The sequence below is a fragment of the Xenopus laevis genome, chromosome 6S (assembly GCF_017654675.1).
Source record: "Xenopus laevis strain J_2021 chromosome 6S, Xenopus_laevis_v10.1, whole genome shotgun sequence".
NCBI classification, from domain to species: domain Eukaryota; kingdom Metazoa; phylum Chordata; class Amphibia; order Anura; family Pipidae; genus Xenopus; species Xenopus laevis.
The window spans coordinates 136,639,447-136,645,684 of NC_054382.1; positions in this window are offsets into that span (position 1 = coordinate 136,639,447).

The following is a 6,238-nucleotide window of genomic DNA, read 5'->3' on the forward strand; positions in this document are numbered from 1 at the left end:
ACACGGCAACACCGGGTTAAGGGGGAAATGTGCTAATTGCACTTAAGTTGCTTCAAGGTTGCGGTTGGAACACAAATGGTAATAGCTTGGCGCACAGGCCAAATTATGCTTCTATCTGATACAGCCAAGGATTGCCCCGCACCAAACCAACCCCTTCACCCACTTGAGGATCCCTTCCTTGTGGTATTTTGGTAGAGGAGAGAGAGCCAGGGTGGCAGAAACTAAAAATGCCCATTTTTAGTTTCTGGTTAGGCAGGCGTCTGATAGGGACATAGAATCGGCTAAACTGGGTGAACGGATTGGGAGGGGACCTCCGTGGGTGAAGGGGTTGGACAATGGAATGATCCGTGGGTCTGATACTATCTGATACAATCTAGCTTCTGAAGTATTTAAGCGCCTTAGTGCTGCTGCTACCTTGGTTCTCACTCCTCTAAGCTAATATCACAAGGGAGGGATCCTCAAGTGGGTGAAGGGGTTGGCTTGGTGTGGGGAAACCAGTGATCCGTGGGTCGGATACATTGGAGCTTTTTATGAATTTAAGTGCCTTAGTGCCGCTGCCACATGGTTTTGTTAAAGATTTTAATTTGTTGGATAAAATTGCCCCTGGTATATGCTTTTAATGCATCCCACATGACTTGGGGACCGGTAGAATTTAGATTTATGTCTATATGACATTTAAGCTCACCCTCAACCTCCTTGGTCAGTCTCCAGATTCCGTCTAGAATCTTTTCTCTATTGTTAACAGAAGAGGAGACTGATCGGGAGACCCCCCAAGGAGGAATTTTTACTTGTGAGGTTTGGTCAATTATTTTTGGGGAACCCAGGGCTAGGTCTGTACGTGACGTTGTGTTATGAGAGGAGGGAAAACATGTGTTTATTTTTTTCCCTCCATAGGTCAAGAAGGTTAAAGATAGAAGCCCAGGTAGTCAGGGCAGTAGAGTGATTGACATATTAGGATATAACCTGTCATTATGTTCTGACATCACAGCATTAAAATCTCCCATAAATATAATTGGGGTAAGAGGTAGGGTTAAAATCTTGGCCATAACTCGTGACAACTGAGCCCCAGTGAAGGGGGGGGAGTATAAATGAACTGATATCATCGAGGGTAAACGCACAGTGTTTTGAGACCAGGATGGACCCACCACTGGTGTATGTTGAGTATGTGGAGTGATAGTTTGCTCCAAGCCATGGTTTCTGCAGTTTCCTAATTTGCTCCCCTCTAGGTGTAGAATCAAATGTGTTTTGACCCTTCTTATAACTGTAAATACCAATCCTCGCTTTATAGAGTTTTTCAAACCTCGTACATTCCAAGATAACAGTTTTACCTCAGCCAAGATGTTCTAATAGGCTGGTACAAATGGAGAATGTCTTGGTACCGTTTGAGTCGGTAAAGTGCTCCTGTCATTCAGAACATATGGTCCGGCGTGCTGTATAAATAAAATGTGTTAAGGGAAAGAACCAGCAGTGCATCTAAATGTTCTGTAACCCAGTCCTCTCCACCTGCTCCTCCCAACTGGACCAGGTTTTATTATATAATGACCAGGGGGGGGATCAAAGAGTGGTGGTCTCAGTTCCTTGACTCTAAGGCTTTGGCCTTGAAGCTTGTTCCGGTGGACAATAAAGTACAGTAGCTGCCATCCAGCGAAGATCATTATGGACCATTGTAGGATGAAGGAGGTAGATCCATTGCTTGCCATTTCTCACTCTCCTCGATTGCCTGGTTGGGGGACCTGGATCCTCTTGACGGATGTGGAGGTAAAGCCGTTGTCTCCAGCCCTTTCTGTGTTTCTTCCGATGAAGAAATGAGCTCTGTCATCTTTCACTATTCTCAGGTGTGCTGGAAAGGACATGGAGTATGGTAGTTGTAGTTTCCTGAGTTTTTCTTTTATCGCTGTAAACTTAAGCCTTTGCTTGAGAACCTTCATGGAGAAATCTGGGAAAATTGACACCCATTGTCAATGGGTTCTGGCTTCTTGAAGGATCTTGTTCCGATCTCTGTAGTTAAGTAGATGGGCTATTAATGGACGTGGTTGTGAGCCCAGTGGTGGGGCCTCACCCGGGACCCTGTGTGCACATTCAATTATTGCGCTTTGGGAGGACGTCTCTTTCCCAAATGTTTGCACCAGCCAGTTCTCCAGGAAGAATTCTACTTGCCCCCCTTCTGCCCGTTCAGTGATTCCCACAACTCTGATATTATTATGCCTTAGGCCATTTCCCAAGTCATCTGTTTTTGCCTGTAAGGCTACAATGGTGCGAGCGTGATCCCCTAGTGTGTTATATAGGGGTTGGGTTCTGTCCTCTAGAACTGAAATGCACCTTCTGTTTCATGTGTGCGATCTCTTAGGTTTTACATGTCCTGTTTCATAATATTAAAATCCACTTTTAGCTCATCCAGTCTGCTGAGGACTGTGATTTGTGCCGAGTAAGTCGATTATTTCCCCCAGGGTCGGTTCTGCCGGCGCTGGGACCCATAGTTTCTGTGGGTAAAGTTTCTTGAGTTTTGTAGTGGATGTCGGGCAAATGTAGTTCCAGTTTTGTGCCAAGTTGTCGCTCACCTTATTGTTATGGGAGCTGCACAGTTGGCTCCTTGTGTTGTAGTAGAGGCAGAGCCACCATCTTGGGAAGTCACAGGTTGTTGTTCTGCAGACTTAGACCGTGACGGTGCAGAATTGTTTCTCCCTATTTTGGGTTCAGTAGAGGCAGTGTTGGTTTGTGTAAGAAGGTTCAGGGAAGCTGGTCGTGCGTGTGAATCAGGATAATTACAGGACGATGGCCGGAGCTCTCCGATATGTTTCCTACTCCATGTACAGCTGGCTACTCCCAGTCCCTTCATTTCTAGTATGTGATGGTGTCTACACAATCTTTTAATCAATATGGTGGTTCCAAATCCAGAAACATTAGTCCATTTGCATTAGCCCCACTAGTCTCTGGGGTCAGTCTCCTCTGACCCCAGTAGTTGCCCCAGGAAGGCATGTTGAGAGCAGGTGGGGCAAGAAATCTGTAGCTTGGGGAGTGGGAGGGCTGAATTCCTCATGGGGGTCATTGGACATGAGACCAGATCTTCCCTGGAGGTCTCCTTTACAGACATTACTAGAAGTCTCCTTTACACAACAGACATTGGTTGAGGTCTCCCCACCTGTAATATTTCTTCATCGTGAGTCGCATTACAGACAAGGTCAATGAAGGGAACTTGGCTCGTGGCAGAACAAGAGAATGGGAAAGTCCCTCCTTGCGGAAAACCCCATTGTCATCGCACAAATCAGCCCAGTTCAAAACGACCCCCAGTCTAAACCAATTCCTTAGCAACACAATAACCTCCCTTCTCCCCCACTGCTTCATTCTCATAGGATATGACTAGAAGGGGGGCAGTAAAATAAACCACTTTTGTTTATCTCAGCTGCACCCCAAAAACCTGTATCAGCTCCTAATATCTCCAATGAAGAACGTTTCCTTGAATAATGGCAGCTGGTCCCACAGACTGTAGCAGGTTCTTTCTCAATACACAATGGAGGCCCAAACAAGTTGGGTGGGTTGGTCTCAGTGGACCATTTAACTGGGGCAAACTGGGGCAAACTGGGGTACACTGGTGCTACTATGTCCACCCAACACAGGCAAAGTGTCAAGATTTCACCATTTCTACTTCCTAAACATATTCTGATCCTCATGAGTCGCTAATTGCTGTTTTACCTCTGTATGGCTTTATAGCCACTGGCCCGGAGGCCTGGCCAGGTTTCTGTGCAGTTATTGAGCCATGAGCGTGTGGGATTCACATTATATATTCCAGTCTATAGTTGGGTCCCATCAATAATGAGGCTTCTGAACAGTGGCGTAACTACAGAGGAAGCAGACCCTGCACTCGCAGGGGGGCCCGGGGGTTCAGGGGTCCCGGCGGGCCTGCTTCCTCTGTAGTATGCGCAACCTTCAGGGAGCAATTTAGAACATGGTGCGGCCAATCGGGACCTCTGAGGGAAGTGCCGGCCTTAGGCTGATTTCATCCAATTGAGCCCGCCCCCTACCCCACACCATGAAGGCCAGGACAAGCTGTGAGTAATTTTTCTACTTCCTCCCCCCACACAGGAAGTTCAAAAGCAGGAGTCAGACTCAAGGCCGGATTTACATAGTGGGTGCCCCTAGGCCCACTACCGTTCGTTACCCCTGTCCCCTTCAGGGGGACAGGAGCAATGGGGATTGGCGCACGGGAAATTTAAAAAATTATTGTATATCCAGCGCATCCCCAGTGTTTTTAAAACAATGTGGGTGTGGTTGGGCAGCATGCCGCCCCCCTAAAATTCTGCCGCCCTAGGCCCGGGCCTACGTGGCCTTTCCACAAATCCAGGCCTGGTCAGACTGTCTCTGGCTGAAGATCCGATCCGTGCCAGACCTGCATCATCAATCACTGTGGCAGCGTGTGAGGTAACATTTTGTACCGCACAAAGTTTTTTTTTAAAGAGCGCACACCGTGATTGATGATGCAGGTCTGGCACGGATCGGATCTTCAGCCAGAGACAGAGCCAGAGTCTCCTGCTTTTGAACTTCCTGCATGAGCTGCTGAGAAGCAGGAAACAAACAGACAACATTGTGTTCATTAGTCTGCTAGAAAACAAGGTGTGTATGCTGAATAGTTTTATAAACTCTTTGTTTTTGTTTTTTGCACTGTTTTGTTTTTGGGGTTTTTTTGCACTGTTTTGTTAAACAGAGGCATTTGCAGGGTTCTAGCCTGGAATACCTTCAATACACTGATATCAACCGTGCAGTGTTATAAGAGTGACACAATGGTACCTAAACCTGCTGGTGCAACAATGTGCAATTCAGTGTTATTATAGGGGCACCCCAATGCTATAGTGCACAGCAGTATAATTATAGGGGCACCCTAAGGGTAGGACTACATGGATGTTTTCAGAGCGATCCGACGCGCTGCAACAAGTCGCATGCGACAGAAATTTTACAACTGGTTGTTGCGCCTGTGGATTGAAGTGTCGATTGACAAGAAAAAATCTACAGGGATCAGTTCTATAGCTGGCTGCAGAGGGTGGGTGGGGAGCGAAGAAATTATGCTGGACCTCATACTAGAGTCCTGCATTGGGTCTGGTACCCATAAGGGTGTCAAGTTTTGGGCAGAAAAACTGTTGTCCCCTGACAATGCGGGATGTCCTCAGATACCCTGCTAGGGTGCTCAGGCCGATTGCAGGCTACATTTCCCCACCTCCTCTTATAAAAGGAGCAGTAGAAGAGCCAAGCGGTGACAGACTCATGATTTGAATTTCCCGTCCGCACTGGCTCTGTAAGCTGGGCTATGGACTTGTTAAAAGGCAAATTGGTGGCTCAGTGACCCCCCCCCTCCTTCCGTCTCAGCATAGGGAGATAACTGGTAAGGAATTGGACTTGAACTTTGCTTTCAATGCAATGCATCCTTCTATGAGTTCTGGGGATATTATACATGAAATTCTCCCTCTATTTTGTGCAGAGGGGGCCCTGAAATTTTTTTTGCAGGGGGGCCCTAGCATCTGAAGTTACGCCACTGCTTCTGAACTAAAGGCCAGTTGTACTGGGGACCGGCTCACACTCTTTATACACTCCAATTATTAACCCCAGTTCTTCAGTAGAATTCTGTATGGACTGAAGCACAGCGGTAGCATTAGGCAGAACTGACAGTGCACCAATTGGGTAAACTCAAGGTGGGAATTAAATGTCTCCTTTGAACTAGAGGGAACTAGTGAGGAATGTGGTTGGATCCACTAGGGAATGAGCTACACTGATTGGATAAATGGCTGACAGGAGGTGTGGCCTGTGTCACTGTATTCCCTGGGTGCCCCCCTTTTCCTGCCATTATTAGACTTGTACCAAGAACATCAACACCCCCATTCCCATTCCTGGGAAATCAGAACAAATTGGTTAAATGGACTTTATTGGACAATGTCGCTGTTTATTTATTTATTGGATGTAATTTCAATTGGTCATGTTAAAGGGGGGATGGTTTTTCAATTGGTTATGTCACTTCCTGTCTGGCACTTTAAATACGTTAATCGCCTAATTGTCTCCACACTTGGCAAAGAGCCTCATAGGGCTCGAAACATGTAGTGTTGGCAATAAACACGGATGGTTTGAGCAGTTCAACTGCAGCAGTGCCTTTTGCTTGTGATCTTCTATTTTTTGTATAATTCGTCTGCCCCCACGGCGGAGATGCTACACAAGAGAATTGGCCTAAAGTACCGAAATTAAGTTTGCAGGTTACAGT